Source organism: Apodemus sylvaticus, chromosome X (assembly GCF_947179515.1).
Source record: "Apodemus sylvaticus chromosome X, mApoSyl1.1, whole genome shotgun sequence".
Taxonomy (NCBI): Eukaryota; Metazoa; Chordata; class Mammalia; order Rodentia; family Muridae; genus Apodemus; species Apodemus sylvaticus.
This window is the reverse complement of record NC_067495.1, coordinates 88,056,436-88,074,980: the sequence shown is the minus strand read 5'-3', so window position 1 is coordinate 88,074,980 and position 18,545 is coordinate 88,056,436. Positions and strand designations below refer to the sequence as shown.

General features: G+C 37.5%; 1 pseudogene; it reads left to right on the top strand.

Moving 5' to 3' along the window:
• The first annotated feature begins 16,299 nt into the window (after nt 1-16,299).
• LOC127675879 (uncharacterized) lies at nt 16,300-16,357 on the top strand (annotated as a pseudogene).
• Nucleotides 16,358-18,545: the final 2,188 nt, after the last annotated feature.

Sequence of the window (18,545 nt, the reverse complement as noted above, 5' to 3'; positions counted from 1 at the left end):
CTGTTACTCAGTACCGTGGCAGCGCAGGTGCTGTCAGCTAGTATACAACATATATAAAGAACACAAGAAATTAGACACCAAAAAATCCATTTGGATTTAAAAATTTTAAACTGAGGCACAGAGCTAAACTGAGAATTCTCAACACAGAAATCTCAAATGTCCAAGAAGCACCTAGAGAATGTCCAGTGTGTGAATGGCGAAGATCAAAAAGTCAAAGGAGAGCACATGATAGCAAGGTTGCAGAGCAAAGGGAGCACTCTTCCACTGCTGGTGGGAGTGTGAACTTGTACAAGCACTCTGGAAATTAATTTGGCAGTTTCTTAAAAGATTGGAAATAATTCTACCTGAAGACACAGCTATATTGCTCCTGAGCATACACCCAAAATAGGTTTCACTATTCCACAAGGGCACTTGCTCAACTGTGTTCTAATAACAGCTTTATTCATAATAGCCAAAATCTGGAAACAACCTATGTGGGGTAAGTAGAACCATGCCACTGTAGAGAGCCATATTTGGGTGTCATGCCACCTGGTAGGAACTTGATATTGATCAAGGTGAAGTTCCTCTCCCAGCCTTTGGTGAGCAGAATTCTTGTGCTAGCCATAATCCTCCTCCACCTAAAGTGGAACACTCAGAGTGAAGGTGAAGTTTATTGTTCCTTCATGTCTACAAATTCCTAAATTAAGCAGGTGACCCACTCAGCTGCCTGAGCAGTGGAGCCAATGCCCTGTGAACAGCCAGACCAGTTCCCCAGAACACACCCTGGAATTTGGGGGAAGGGTCTTGCCTGAAACCTTAAAATACTGAATCCCCCATTAAACTATGAGAGTTTGAGCAGCTGGTGTGGTCTTAGTCACAGTTCTTTTTTTTTTCCTGCCTCCTCATCTATCCCCAGCTTCCTTTCCAGGCAGACAGTTAGATGTAGCTGCAGGCAGTTACATGCCACAAGAGAAAAGAACTGGTCAGGATGAAGCAGATTTAAATTCTGGTAAATCTCATAATTGATAACAGTATGTGTTAGAATCACCTCCACACCAGACTACCTGTTCTATAACATGTGATCCAACACCCTACTAAGAGGACAATGACAACTAATCACATGGCATGAAAACATAGAGTTCTCCATGCTAATGAGGTATCTAGATAGCCCTCCAGTGTTTAGCCAATGAGCTTCCCTTCCTGGGCATCCCTTTCTGTCAAAGGTATTTAATCCCTGGTTCACCCTGAGTAAGATGTATGCATTTTCATCTGCCATGAATAAAACAGTTTAGACAAGCAAGGACCAGTTCCTTCATCAAGGATTAGGAGGTGGGGGTAGCTTTGTCTTAAAGAGCCACATCTAGATCTTTCCATAGAAGGTCCCTCTTCCAGCCCCTCTGTACTATTGGAACACACTCAGAGACAAGATGATCTTCACCCCTTTCCTGGGCTCACAGTGAGCTCTGGGAACCCCATTAGTAACTCCACACAATTACCAGAGTCATCTAAATACACAGGAGTTTGAAAACAACAGAAACAGTCCCAGATCTCACTGTTTATCTCCTGGAAAAACATGGACTGAGACCCCATATTAGACTGTGATTCTCCTTCCCTGAGTGGTATGTCAGAGGCCTGGTACCCCAGTAGTGAGGCAGAAACACAACCTTAGGCCCCTGAATTTCACCTTCCCTGAGTGGTGTGTTGGTGGCCCTGCATCCAAGTGTTAAGGCAGAAATACAGACCAACAACCCTAGTTGTCTCTCAACTGAAGAATGCATGCAGAAAATATGGTATATTTATACAATGGAATACTACTCAGGCATTAAGATCAAGGACACCATGAATTTCACAGGCAAATGGACGGAACCAGAAAATACCCTGAGTGAGGTAAGATAGACCCAAAAGGAGATGTATGGTATGTACTCAGTTATTAGTGAATATTAGCCATAAAGTACAGGATAACCATGCTATAATCCCAAAGAAGCCAAATTACAAGGAAAGCACAAGGGAGGATGGTTAAATCTTTCTCAGAAGGGGAAAATGGATATCACACATCAATGGAAGGAGAGAACTTCACACATCAATGGAAGGAGAGAACTGGGTAGAAGAGGGGATGGGGATGTGAGGGGGAAGTTATACATAGGGTGAGCAGGAGAGAGAGGAGATTGGCTGGGAGTGGTGGTGGACGCAATCTCTAGGACATGCTAGAGACCTGGGATGGGGAGAGACCCCAGAGTATCTAAGGGGTATATACTCCAGCTGTGATTCCTAGCAGTGGGGGATATGAATCCTGAAGTGTCCACTTCCTGTAGCCAGGCAGGACTCCCAGTAGAAGAGAAACTTTTGACCCAAAATGTATCCTGCCTACAAGATATACAGGGACAAAGATAGAGTTGAGGGAATGGCCATCCAATGGCTGCCCAACTTGAGACGCATCCCAGGGGCAAGCACCTATTATTGATACTGTTAATGTTACTCTGTAATGCTTTCAGACAGGAGCCTAGCCTAAGTGTCCTATGAAAGGATCCATCTATCAGCTGACGGAAACAGATGCATATATCCACATCCAAACATTCAATGGAGCTCATAGAGTGTTGCAGAAAAGTTGGGAGAAGGAATGAGGGACCTGAAGAGGTCAAGGAATCCACAGTAAGACCAAAAGAGTCAACTAACCTGGACCCTTGGGGGCTCCCAGAGATTTAATCACCACCCAAAGAGAGAGCACAGACTGGACCTAGGCCCTCTGTCCGTATGTCGCAGATGAGTAGCTTGGTCTTCATGCAATCTACCAAAACAATTGGAGCAGGGCTTATCCCTGAGCCTGTTGCCTGCCTCATTGTGGATCCTGTAACTCGAAATGAGGGTGGGGTAGGGGGATCAGGGGTCAGAGGTCAGGGGTGCAGTGGGGGGATTGGGGTCTGTGGGTGATGGGTAAAATCGGAGGTTGACACCCAGAATGGGATTACCCTTCTTCAGGGAATTGTGGGGAGGCTTTGCAGGAGCAGTTACTAGGAGGAGAGGAAGGGCTGATATTGAGTTGTAAAGTGGATAAATAAGTTTAATAATAATAAAAAAGTGTTCAGTTTGCAGCACCCAGATCAGGTGACTTATGACAATGTGCAACTCTAGCTCTATGAATAAGATGTCCTCTTATGTCTTCCCCAGCTACCTGCACTCACAGGTGACATACAAATGCATGTTATCTCTCTCTCTCTCTCTCTCTCTCTCTCTCTCTCTCTCTCTCTCTCATACACACACACACACACACACACACACAAAGTAAAAATATATGCTTTCATTTTTTCCATAATTATCAATTTAGATATTATTTGCTATTTTTAATCTGGTTAGCATAAAACTGGTATTAAATTAATCTTCATCCCCTGACCTCTGTATGCAATTGGGATCAAGTCATATAATATGGCAATGCATCTATTTTAGTGGGATAGTTCAAATGGGAAATTTTGAAATGACTTCCTAGGATGGTACACAAGGTATACACAAGGGATATGAGAAGTGGGAAGGTAACCATTCTTTTGGCTAAGAGTGTGGGATCTTTCCAACTCACCATTCTCCCACTGCAGAAAAGCAGTACTGACCTAGTCCTACACTACTATTCCCCTGATCTACAGGTCAAATCTTACATGGCTGAATAATAACCATGTACAATTTTGGCTTTCAAGGAGCACCTACACTGTTTCCCAAGTCAGTAGACTCCTAAGGCCACTTTACTTCTCATCCCATTAGGGACAGTAAAAGAAGGTTATTGGTAAGCAAAGGGTTCTACAGGTGTTTCCAGATCTACCTAGACTTCTCTACTGACCCCTTTCCCATTTTGATGGGATACCAGATTCTGTGTGGAGGCTACCAAGTAATGCAGGGTATTCACTCCCTGTGGAACATTATGCGAACAAGGAGCATTGTGTGAAGAAAACTGTAGGCAGTAACCTTCAAGATGTCCCTGGTAGGGTAAGGCTTCTAGCTGTCAGGTCCACACCAGCTCCATCACATTGCTACCCCAAACTTAAAAATTATGCCTGTCGACCAGAGTCAGAGAATGCCCACAACAGCCTGCAAATAGCTCAGACTGAATCCTGTGTGGGACACAGGTCTCCAGTTAGCCTAACTTCTTTGTTTCCTTGGCAGGATCCCCTGCCCTTCTATAGCAACTTCTTCCAAATAGAAATGCTTTCTACTTGGGGAAGGAAGGAAATTTACAGGCAGGATGCTCAGGCAACTTACAAGAGTTCCAAATTCATTACTGAGTTTATATAAACAGTAAGCAATTGCAAGTTGGATGAGAGTCTTTAGTGGAGCTTCCTGCAAATTGCTCAAGTAACTCTGGTGATAACAGTTTTCATAAATTGAAAGCCATAATGGAGTATGGCATTATTTTTCTACAATCTGTTCCCCAAAACACTGACTTCCAAAGTTGTATTTAGATGAAATAATTTCTTTGATCTGTCACCAGTAACTTGGGTGATAAGACAAAAATGGTTTATGATTATATGCCCCCATAGGCACATATATTTGAAAGTTTAGTCACTAGAGAGGGGAACTGAATGAAAGGATCACAAAAATTACGTGTGGTCTTCTTAGGGTAGGTGAGGACTTGTTGGAGAAAACACATCACTTGGGGTGGGAGCTGAGATTTCAAGATCCATCCTTTTCTCTCAAGGCACCACTCACTTGTTGCTATTTCTCTGTTGCAAAGTTTAACAAGATTGTCTTCTATGTGGCTAATGTAAAACTGTGTAATGAGCTTTTATTATTGCTGATATTAAATATAATATTGCTTATATATATATTACTTTAGCAATAGTAAATTTAAAATAACTATGTATTAGTTCTAAAGCTCTATTTTGTTCTTTCTTACTAAGGTTTTACTTCCATTATCTTCATATTTCCTTTAATTCCTTAACCATAATCAAAATAGCTTTTCTAGACAATCCTAAGCTGTCCCAAGAGTGACAACTCAGCAGCACCAGCACTAAGGCACAAAAGCATCTATCTGCACCGGCTTCCCTCTAGATAGAGTATCATCCTGGTGGATTAAATGTGCCTCTGTCAGTTTGTATAAGTGAGCATAGGGCAATCCTTCTGTGCCATGTGTATACACATAAAGGAACACACAATTGAGAACACAAACACACCAGCAAAAACTAAGCATCAAAGAAAAGCCATCCAATCAAAAGACAAGTAGAATAGACAGTTCTCAAAAGAAGAAATACAAATGTCCAATAAAAACTTTAAAAGATTGCAACACTTTAGTTTTTTATGTGGGTACCTTACATTCCCAAAGCTTGTTAGCATTCGCACATAATTTGCTTTTTTATTTGTTGCTTTTCCTCCAAAACTCAACAATAGTTCCTAGAGATAGAAAGCATTAAATGGAATTGTTACAAAATAAATTTTTGTATGCCAATACAAAAGAAAAAAATGATAAAAACCTCTTAAAATAAATTAATCAAAATGGAAATGAAACATACTATACTAAATATAAGATATAACAAAAACAATACTAAGAGGCAAGTTTACAGCAACAAAAACCCAAACCAAACACTAGAGAAAGTTTAAGGAAGTGGTTTACCCATACAATTAAAGTTGCATGATACAACAGGAATATAGCAAATGTTGGAAAAGGGTGAGTAGAATAGGGATGGTCAGTAGCTGGTTTGCAGATATAGGACTGCATTTAGATACAAGGAGTAACACCTAATATTTCATAGCACTGGAGGTGAACAATTATTGAAAACAATGGCATGTTTTAAAATTATTAGGATTCAATATGTTCCCAACACAAAGAATGGTGCATATCTGAGATGCTATGTTTGAATTAAATGCACTTAATTGACAACTTTCCAAAATTAATGACAAATACTAAATACATTGATGTACATACCAAGGTATCCAACATTCAATATTGCTATTATATTAAATGTCTCTTACTTGATTTACAGACTCAATATAAGCCATGCAAAAATTCCATTGTAAAAAAAATAACCTAAGAGATGTTTTGGTAGTGATTTGTCAGTGTCATTGTAGGATAGGGAAGATCTAAGCTACATTTTGAGCTCAAAGAATGGGTTTTAAGCTTATTTTAAGAATAGAAAAGAGTGAGCTTTTAGAGCCAAAATAATGTTTAAAATAAAAACAAAATTAGTGAAGCAATGCTTATTGACTGCAAGCCTTGTTAGAATGACAGAGTAATCAAAACTGTAGAGTTGCTTGAGGACTGATAAACAAATCAGTAAATCAGAACTGAGACATCAAAGCACAATCATACAAAGAGGATCAACTCAAATTTTGAAAGTAATTTCAAGACAATACTAGGAAAAAGGCTCTTACCACAAATTGTGCTGGGACAATTGGTCAACATAAACAATCAAACGAATCTTGAGTCCCAGCTCACAACATATATAAAAACAGAGAAAGTAATGTATGGATCACAGATGTATGCTTGACAATTAAAGCCACAAAGCTTTTAAATGAAAATATGAAATCATACATTTGATATTTTGAGAAAAGTACATCATTATGACAAGAATACTATTCATAAAATTTTAAAACAATAATTTGTATACCAAGAAATCTGACACACACACAAAGAAATGAAATCATTAGCTACAAATTGGGAAAACTACTCTAATTCCATATATCTGAAAAAACATTATATTTGAAATATATAATGAATGCTTATAAACCCACAGTTAACAAAAAGTTAACAATAATTTGTCATATATGTTTCCATTTGTTACTGCATAATTGACACATATATTGTTACATATATTGAGTGGAAGTTATCAAGTAATTTGGTTTCCAACATGGATAATTTGCTACAGGTAAGTTATGAGCTGAGGTCGAAACTACATTCATGCCAGGGTTTGATTTCAGCGTTTATTCTGTCAAGTAAACATTTTCAAATATTTTATAAACTTTAAAAATAACTGAAGATAAATGTCCAACTGCCTCTGAGGCAAAATTTATCTTTATTAATGGTGCTACCTTTAATCTACTTTACTTTTTAAAGGTTACTCCACCTTCCAGCATATGGGGGGATTGGGGGTATTACATCAAAGGCTTGTTGGCATCCACATTAGTGTCTGGGTTTCGAGACACTATATGGGGTGGATCCCCACGTGGGGCAGTCTCTGGATGGCCTTTTCTTCAGTTTCTGCTCCGTACTTTGTCTATGTATCTCCTTCCCTGGCTGTTTTGTTTCCCCTTCTAAGAAGGACCAAAGTATCCATAGTTTGGTCTTACTTCTTCTTGAGCTTCAATTTGTCTCTGAATTGAATATGGGCTGTTCCAAGCTTCTGGGCTAATATCCACAAATCAGTGAGTGCAAATAGTGAGTATTCTTTTGTGATTGGGTTCCCTCACTCAGGATAATATTTTCTAGTTCCATCCATTTGCCTGACAATTTCGTGAATTTATTGTTTATAATAGCTGAATAGTATTCCATTGTGTAAATGCAGCACAGTTTCTGTACCCATTCCTCTGGTGAGGGATATCTGGGTTCTTTCCAGCTTCTGGCTATTATAAATAAGGCTGCTATTAACATAGTGGAGCATGTGTCCTTATTACATATTGGAGAATTTCTGGGTATTTTCCCAGGAGTGGTATAGCTGGGTCCTTTCATAATACTATGTCCAATTTTCTGAGGATTTGCCAAATTGATTTCCAGAGTGGTTGTACCAACCAAAGAGTACACATGGGGGGACCCATGGCTCGAGCTGCATATGTAGCAGAGGATGGCCTGGCTGTACATCAAAGGGAGGAGAGGCCCTTGGCCCTGACAAAGCTTGATGCCTCAGTATAGGGTAATACTAGGACAGGGAAGCAGGAGTGGGTGGGTTGGAAAGCAGGGGGAAGGAGGGGATGGGATAGTGGGTTTTCAGAGGGGGAAATCAGAAAAGGGATAACATTTGAAATGTATATAAAGAAAATATCTAATAGAAAAACTATCATCACAGAAAGAAGACTTTTATAGCTCCATCAGCATAATTTAGTAACAGGTTTTTCAGGTCACTTTTTGAGCTGACACTACCCAGGGAAAGATCTTCCTCTGTCTTTAGTGAATGTTGGTCTGGCTCATTGGCAGAAAGAATAGCAAAGTATGTATTGATTTCTGTTATCAAGTTGAAGACATTACGCTCATTAGCTCCTGGGCCTCAGATCATTTCAGGTTTGGCCTCCACAAACAAGTCCCCTGTAATTCCCTTCAGTTTGTCACCTTGTTAACAGAGTTCTTCTTCCTTTTTTGTTTTTATCTGAACTATAAGAGCAACAGTGTAATCTAATATAAATGTTTTATGAAGTAGTATTGTCAGCTACTGATGTTTTACAGAAATGCACACTGGGTGGTATAATTATTTAAAGTTTAAAATAAGCTGTACAGAACTCTGTTTTAATAAGCATTTCAGAAGTTCAATAGATGAAGTTCAAAGGACAAATACTTTTTAAACAAAATTATTCATTTCATTTCCCATGTTTGAAATGATTAGTTGAAAGCTGCTATTCTAGCTTAAAAGGATCTCCTTTGTCTTAATTGTTAATACAATTAACTGCAATGAAATAGTTGCTGGTTTGAACAATAACCATACACATTAATGAGGTATATGCTAATTTTTATCCTCAGACATCAATTTCCCAGATAAAAGCATATACAAAAAGGTTTTGCATTCTCCTTTAATTCTAATTCATACTGATATTTCTTTACTTTGCTTAATGTATGTATTAACTAATATACAAGTACACTAAAATCATGTTTTAAATTTCTCATTATTTGACTTTTGTTTGCAGTAAGAGAATCAAAGGAAAACCAAACAGGAGGATGATCATTTTAACATGTCAACAGAATCCGTTTTGCTCTAAAGAAGATAATCTAAAATGGACTATTTCTTTTTTCACAATGTGTTCATCATAGGTGGAATGTGAAGGAGTCTCAGAAATATGTGATGGTGGAAAACCCAGAAATCTTCCCCTGATGACTGAGTGCCTCGGAGGAGAAAGAAGGAGACCCTGTAATTGTGGGGTTTCCTTATGCTTATATTTTTTTTTAAAAAAAGGAAAAATATCTCCCTCCTAAATTTTTAATTGACAGATACAAATAGTATAGTTACAATGACAGGATATAATGTTATGTCTTATATATATATATACATAACAAACACACACACACACACACACATATATATATATATACATATATATGATTTATAAACATAACAGCACTGACAGATTAAATAGATGCAATAAATACACCCATTTGTTAGAAGTTTTCAAATATGCAATGGATCATTCCTAACTATTTATGCTGTATACTAGACTTCAAATACTCAACTGAAACTTTGTATCTTTTACAACTAGAAAATCTCCCCCTTTAAATGTACTAGCAAAACCCTATGGAAAGTAGCTCAAAATTTAAATAAAAATAAACATACTTGGGTGGGAAACAGTAAGGTTTTTTACTGTAAACTGTATAGAATAGAATTTGATTTAAAGAATTGGAATTGATAAATTGTTTAAAGTAAATTTGACTCAAGGAAGAATATTAGATATCTCAAAAGAAAAAAAGAAAAGAAAAGAACAGAAAACAGATTATGAGATCTTGGGACATATCTATGAAGGTAGGTATAGAAGAATGGTAAGGAGAAATACCAAAATACTATCAGTACTAGAACCCCATCTCATCTATTTAGCCACATGGAAGACATGAAAATAACTAGTTTTAGTACTATCCCTGCAGCTGGGGTATTGGCCAAGTAAATCCTTCAAGGATCTGGTGTTCGAAAAATAAAGATCAGTGTCTCAGTGTAGTAAGGAAAAAGTGAGGTACTTAAAGAAGCAATCAGAGATAAGGGTTTCTCTCAAATTAGGATTTCTCAGTGTGTATTGCAAATCAGCAAAATATTGTAAACTGTGATTTGTGATTGTTTTGTGGATTAAATGCTAAATTTGGAATTGAATTCCACTGTAAAGGTAAGTTCATATTCATAACTGGTTGAATATCTGAACTAAAACTCCTGATTGGTGGGTAATTATTAACCAGAACATATATCTCTAGTGCCTTGCTACTGAACTCTGATTCTATTCCTTATTATATATTGAATAATTTTCAGAATGAATTTACTGTTATAATAGTTTTGCATGTAAATTTTTCTGATTATTTTAGTTATAATATTGAAGAGAGATAAGAATAATAAAAGACTCAAGTCAAATTTGTATCTGGAAATATGACTGTGTGCATAAAGTGCTTGCTTGCAAACACAAAGGACCAGTTTGAATCTCCAGAATGCATATAAAAGCGACGTAGGTGAGTTGTTCTTACTGTACTGCCAGATAAAGAATTCCTGGGGCAAGATGGATATCCAGACTAGCTCAAAGAGCAAGTTTTAGGTTCAGTGAGAGAGTATAAGATGAAGTATTACAGATGACAACAGGCATCAACTTTAAGCCTATACATGCATTTGAACCTATTTACACATACATCCATAGACATGAAAAACATGTATACACATGCATATATACCACATGCATTCATATGTAGAAAAATGAGCACTAAATTTGCATAAAGTTTGGAAAGATGAGCTTCAAATAATGAGATGAAACTTAATAGCAATAATTATTTAGTTGTATGTAAATATAGAAATACTTATTGAATGGCAGCACCATAGCCCTATTATGAAAATGACCCTATGTGTTTCATTTTGATTCTTACTCAACAGAGTCCAATGACTTGACCAAGTCACTAAGAAAGAAAATGACATTTTTGAGTGACATTAAAGCATGTACATAGTGCACAAAACTGTGGCAGGCCATTACAAAATCCCTATGTTAAGTTTTGTGTACCCTTTGTTTTGATTGATGAACAACCAATGTATAGAGTCTGGAGGAGAATATCTAGGAAATATGTCACATGAGATATTATAAAATGGGGATATGAATTACAGAAAAGAATAAAGCTAAAAATGCTACAAATACTAACTCTAAGAACTATTTCCCTGCAAAGAGGATAGAAAATACCCTGTAAATTTAATATCTAACATAGATTGAAAAATAGGAGATGGATACTGGAGAATATTTGTTAAAATAATATATAAATTAGGAGGTCACCAGCCACCATCTTGGCTCCAGCAGCTCAGCCAGGGAAGCTCCTGACATGCAGGGAGTCCTGTGGTTAGACAGAGCCCTGCAGTCCGAGGTCTCCAGCCACCATCTTGGCGCAGGCAGCTCAACCAGGCCCACAGGAGGTTCAAGAAACAGCCAGTGACAACAGGACTAACGCCCGAGGGAAAGGATCTTCACCAACCCTACATCTGACAGAGGGCTAATATCCAATATAAACAAAGAACTCATGAAGTTATATGTGTGTGTGTGTGTGTGTGTGTATAGTGATTTTTAAGAAATAAATGAGATCACATATGCAAGGAAGATCTGCCAGTTAGTTACATGTATTTGGAGATGCCATTCAACCTGCCAGAGCCAGGCTGTGGTAGCACATGCCTTTAATCTCAGCACTTGGGAGGCAGAGGCAGGTGGATTTCTGAGTTCGAGGCCAGCCTGGTCTACAGAGTTCTAGGACAGCCAAGGCTACACAGAGAAACCCTGTTTTGAACAAAAACAAAAATAAATAAACAAACAACCTGCCAGAGCTTCACTTCCTCATTTGCTAATGAAGGAATTAAACTTTTAATACAGTTATTTTGAAAATGAAAAATAATGTTAAAATAATGTGTATAAAGTACCAGGAATATAGTAGGCTTCCTATATGTACTTGCCAAATTGATTTTGATTAACAGTCAGACTTTACAGAAAGTGCAATGTGCTACCTTTTGAAGTCATAAACTGCTGTGTTCATATCAGACAGCACAAGATTGGAGGCATTATTAAGAGATTCTTGAAGTAACATAGTGACTACTTAATATCAGAGCTTCGTAAACTTTGATTCATGGACATGTTACCCCACACACTTTCAGTCAAATTTTGCTAGTCTGGGAGGAGATCCACGAACTTTGGTGACTATTAAATTACCTCAACTGAAAGATTAATGATTCTGTAAATGAGAGTTCAGTTCAGAAGTCATCATCTTTGGGAATTTTGTCCAATGCACTCTTCTTCTTATAATATTTTCCACATTAATATTTTATTCTTTTCCCAAGGTTCTACTTTACTCACCTACACATTCATTAAATGGTTTCTTCACTACAGCAAATTCTAGAAAATGATTGTAATTTGTCTTCATTCATTTATTTACCCATTAAGTTTAAGTGGAGTCACACGACACATTCAATAGTCATAATTAATTGGTGTGTTGGAAAATTCATTGATCTTGATGGAAGTCTACTGATATGAGATAGTCTTGCATTTTGCATTCTGTTCTTTTACCATCATCAATGTTTTTCTTGACACATCTTCTCAAAGGTAGAGTTGCAGAATGACATTACTCAACTCATACAAGCTGCAAGTTTAGATTGCTTACTCCAAGCATCTTTTTCTTGCCACATTTTAAGTTTCTGCTTGTAAAAAAGGAAGAGGCAACTGCAAATAATGTGTTACTTATTAAGCATGTGAAATATGAGAAAACATTAAATTTGATAATGTAGATTTCTTGTTACATTTGTTATGTGGATTCACTTGTTTTTAAATGTTTTATCTTAAAAAATTAGAAGACAGACATTTCAAAGTACAGGGAATATGACTCACAGAAGAAATTCTCTTGTTCTTTGTAATAGTGAATATAATAAAGAAAATGTGATCAAGAAAAAAAAGAGAAATCAAACAAGATAGAACTCTTTTGAGACAAAAAATAATGTCAGCATGCATACCCTATTAAAATATTAGGGAGATAATATGAGGCTCTAAGATCTTCTGTTAAAATCGTATTTTACAGATATTTACTTCAATTTTCATGTTTTTGGTATTATGGCCCCTCGTAGCTTTTTATGTTCTTGTAACATGGTCATACATAAGCCAATTATGATAATGTGCTTCTCACTGAGGCCTTAAAGAGTCCTGAAGAATTTCAAAGGACAATTATGAAATCTATCTCTTTGAACTTCCTTGAATGATCACTGAAAAATATTTGAGAATCAAAAAATATTTGGTTTTAAATTTAATTGAAGAGGTTTAATTGTAACTATACTTTCAGGTTTGTAGAAGCCTTTGGCTCTTTGTTCTTCCCACTTGACTTTGTTAGCACATCTTCTTTATAAAGGAAAAATATTCTTGGTTAGTCTTTGACAAGTAAACTTTCTTTTTCATTTTTCTACATTATTTAATTTCAGAGAGTAGCTACATTTCAACAAGTTTAAGAGTGATAATCTCTTGTTCAAAGTAGCTAATTCTGCATCATTTCCTATTGTACTAAGGCCTGAACAGAACACTAAATCAGACTTTTTTTCCGCACTCTGGAAGAAGCACTTAATTTTAACTGAATGTCAAATCATTATAGGTAACAAAGATGGAGTGTACACAGAAGCACTTTTGAAAGAGTTACGATTCTATTAGAATTATACTAATTTATTTTTTAATGAAAGTATTCTCCTGTAATTATTTTGATAAATTCCTTTAAAATGCTCCTCCTACTTTGCTTTGCAGTTAGTATCCCACTGGTAGTTAGTTGTAAATGTGTCACTTTTATTGCTTCATAGGAAGAAATGAGGTGAGAGCCATGCTCAACCTTTAGGAATACAAGGTTTGGGCTGAGCCCAGAGCATTTTCTTCTCTGTTCTAACTATCCCTAGGCCTAGGCATGGAAGCTTCTAGCCTCAGCACAATCTAATCTTCTCCAAGCCTAGAACTTGAATCCTTCAGCTTCCAGGCTCTTTTAACCTAGGCCTAGAATGTTTCAGCCTCTGCCACTTACTGCTGAATAAATTCACCTTTTCTAGCATTTTCTGAACTCTGGCTTGCTGGTTCAACTTAGTTGTTCAGCCTAAACTCTTCTCCACACTGTCTGATTCAAATAGGCTTCTCTCATCTTCTGACAGGATTGCTCTGCTTCAAAAGACAGTCTCAGAACTCCCCAAACTGAACTGCTCAGAACTCAATTGCTCAGAATTGAACTGAGTGCAATTGAATTGAATTCTTTCTCCCTGATTGCTCTTTAAATAGCTTCCCTTACCTATCACTTCTCCCAGAAGTTTAGTACATCCTATCTCTGATTCATTCTGTCAAATTGTTCTTTGATTCCTCATTTTTTGACCCTCAATTAGATGTCATTGAGATGAAAAGTGCTCACTAGGGGTGTGTCTGCATTCTAGCCAGAGGGATTAAAAGTGTATGGTATGACTGCTATTCCAGGCGGATCATGTCTTTGGATGTGATCTCTTGCCACAGAGGCCATGTTGCTGGATTAAAATTCTTCTACAACTCGTGTGGGCAGGTGCCAGGATAATAAAAATATTCATGAATAAGCAACTGCAAGAAAGGTGAAAATATCCCCAAGTCCCCAGAGAGTTCTGATGCTTGGTTTTTGAGAGAGAGAGAGAGAGAGAGAGAGAGAGAGAGAGAGAGAGAGAGAGAGAGAGAGAGAGAGAGAGAGAGAGAGAGAGAATCCGTTCATGACATTCCAAGCATGTAAAATATGGTTGATTCTGGATTTTAGTTGACTAAACTTAATAGGCTTGGTCTGAGCTAAAAGGTTGAATTCTATTATTCAGAAATGCATACTTAGCTGAAGTAATTACTGTGCAACTTAATGTTTTGGTCTCTAGATATGTAAGATATTTATTTATGTATTTAAGTGTTTCTAAAACTTATATGACTCATGGCTCTTTAAGATACTCCAAGATATCTTCTTGTTCTAGCCCAAGAAATAAATCTTGTTTACCCTTTTTTCTAGTGCTCTCAGGAGCCATGGTGGTAGTATGCTGTACATTCATATTTTAGCATTGTATCCATAAAATAATCTCATACAGTTTACTGAAATCAAAATACCTTTTGTGCATGAAGTGCACACATTTGGCAATCTTCATTGTATCTAAATGCTTCCCTTCATGGCTTCTTAAACATCTATGAGCTAGAATCTTGAGGCAAGGCAAGAGAACTGTCATATATACTGTTATCATGGATTTTGTTCTCACACTGTGGAGGATTAAAGGAAAGTTGCTGAAATGCAGGTGTTAATGAAGGTGTATTTCGTCATTGCTCTAGTGTAATGATTATTGAAACCACTCTCTGTATCTTCACCTTTATCAAGGAAAGTATATGGGCATTTAAGAATTATATTATTTTGATATTTCTCCAGGTTCTTCCTCCAGATTTATGGACTTGAAAAACCTCTAGTTTTGTGACATCTAATGATCTTCATCCTGTTAAATCCACATTTGGACAGAATCTTACTACTGCTTACTGTTCCTGCTGAATGTCTTCCCATGAATGTTCAGCAACACTCAACTCTTCATTTCTTTCTGTGAGGATTTCATACTATTTTCATTTGATAGCTACACTCTTGCTAGGGTAGAAGGTCCCTAGTTCTCAACTGGCTTTCTCATGAAATATATAGAGATTTCTTTTCACATGCTTTTCCTACTTTTTGTTATATATTTTTACATATTAAATTTAGATGGAAACTAATTTACAGGTATTTTAAAAAAAACCCTTTGCTTAGTTTCGGCTTAAAGATTACTTTTTTAACTGTTTGTTTTGAGAATTTTATATATTAATCCTATGTTTACATTATTTCCATTCCTCCCTCTTCCACTTTCCCCCACAACACTTTCATGATTTACTTAACTGTTATATACACAAATGTATATATAAATAGATTGTGCTGTGCCTACTTAGTGTAGCTTGTATATATTGTGTTTTAAGTGTTATCATATGCATCCTAAAGTAGTTGTTGAAGGTGGAATCAAGAAACATCATGAAAGAGTTCCTCTAAGATCATATTTTTAATATCTTGGGTGCCAGGCTAAGGAGATATATGGAATTTGGAATGTTATCACAACAAACTGGACCCAGACATTCATGAGTCATTAACTGAGGCTTCATGTCTCATTATAAGTTGGGAATAAAAGAGTGAGTATATCTTTAAGGCATGCCATTCATTTTAAAACTGAAATAACATAGAATGTCAGTGGCTATTTCTAGCTACCTCATTTCTTCTTCTGGTCTTATGTTCCTTACACAAAATAAACATATTACAATTTTTTCTCACATACTTGATTCATTTCACCTTCTTTGTACCATGAAAGCACACATTATATTTGTGATGGTTTGCATGTGCTCGGCCCAGGGAGTGGTACTATAGAAGTTGTGGCCTTCTTAGACTAGCTGCATCACTGTGGGTGTGAGCTTTAAGAATTTTATCCTGTGCTCGCTTCGGCAGCACATATACTAAAATTGGAACGATACAGAGAAGATTAGCAAGAATCTTATCCTATTTGCCTGGAAGTCAGTATTCTGCTAGCAGCCTTCAGATGAAAACGTAAAACTTTCAGCTCCTTCGGCACCATGCCTGCCTGGATGCTGCCATGTTCCCACCTTAATAATGGACTGAACCTCTGAACTCGTAAGGCCCAGCCCCAATTACATGTTGTCCTTATAAGGATTGCCTTGACCGTTGTGTCTGTTTATAGCAGTAAAACATTAACTAAAACAATGGTGGTGGATTAAAAGAATAGTGAATGACAAAAGAAGGGTACAAAGCTTTTTTTCCATTGATTAATTGATTGATTCTCATTATGTTCCAATCACAGCCGCCCTCTTCTCCTAGCCCCTCATCACACCACAGCCCCTTTTAGCATCCCACCCTTCCCCTTCTTCTCTAAGATCAGGGAAGTTCCCATGAGTAGTACCTGCTCTGGTACCTCAAGTCACTGCAGGAATAGACACATCTCTCACACTAAGGCCAGACACAGCAGGACAGTTAAGGGAACAGGATCCACAGGCAGGCAACAGAAGCAGGGAAAGCCCTACTCCAGTTGTTAGGGAACCCATATGAAGACCAAGCTACACATTGGCTACATGTGTTTGGAGGGTCTAGGACTAGCCGTTTTATGCTCTTTGGTTGGTGGTTTAGTCTCTGGGAGCCCCCAGGGTCCAGGTTAGTTGATTCTGTTGGTCTTCTTGTAGCATCACTATGCCTTCTGGGTCCCCTAACATTTCCATAAGATTTCCATATCTCTTGGCTAATGTTTGGCTGTGGGTGTTTGCATCTGTATCAGTCAGTGCTGGGTGAAATTTCTCAGAGGACAGTTATCCTAGGCTCTAGTCTGAAAGCATAGCAGAGTATTATTAATAGTATCAGAGATTTGTTCCCGCCCATGGGATAGATCTCATCAGATAGAGGGCTAATATCCAAAATATATAAAGAACTCACGAAGTTAGACACCAACAAAGCACATAACCCAATTCAAAAATAGGGCACAGAGCTAAACAAAATTCTCAACAGTGGAAACTCAAATGGCAGAGAGACACTTAAATAAATGTTCAACATACTTAGTCATCAGGGAAGCACAAATCAAAATGACTCTGAGATTCCGTCTTACACCTGACAGAATAGGTAAGATCAAGATGTAAATGGCAATACATGATTGTGAGGATATGGAGGAACAGGAACACTCTTCCATTGCTGGTGGGAGTACACACATGTACAACCATTCTGGAAATCAATTTGATGTTTTCTCAGAAAATTTGTAGTAGTTCTACCTCAAAACTCAGCTATACCACTCCTGAGTACAATATCAAAAATATGCTCTACCATACTACAGGAACACTTATTCAACTATGTTCATAGCAGCTTTATTCATAATAGCTGGAAACAACCCAGATGTCCTCCATCTGAAGAATGGATAAAGAAAATCACTTACACAATGGTATGCAACTCAGCTACTAAAAACAACAACATCATAAAATTCACAGGCAAGTGGATGTAACTAGAAACGACTGTTCTGAGTGGTAACCCAGACTCCAAAGGACATGCATGGTATATACTCACTTATAAGTGGATTTTAGCCATAATGTACAGAGTACCCATACTACATTCCACATACCCAAAGAAGATAAATAACAAGAAAGGGAGTAAGCTTGAATCTCACTCAGAAGTGGAAATAGTCATAGGAGGTAAATGGAGGAAGGGAACTGGATAGGACAGGGAATATGGAGAGAAAAGAAGAACAGGATGGACAATCAGACCTAGGGAGAGCCTGGAAAGAGAGAGCCCAGAAACCTGAGCTGGAGGAGGCTCCAAGGAGTCTACGACAGTGTCTCTAGCTGAGACTCCTAGAAGTGGAGGATATGGAGCCTGAAGTGGCCACCTCCTATAGCCAAGCAGGACTCCCAGCGGAGGGATAAGGACATCAACCCACCCAAAAACCTTCCACCCAAAATTTGTTTTGCATACAAGAAGAACAGGAACAAAGATGGAGCAGAGACTGAGGGAATGGCTAAGCAATGACTATTCTAACTTGAGATTCATTCCATGGCTACAAAGCTCTTAAACTCACTCTGATAACCAAAAAGGTGACCTAAGACTCGTTGACTAATACTCTGAAGTTTTAACCAATAACAAAGAGGGTTTTCCTCCACCTTAGGCTAGACACACTAGATAAATAAGC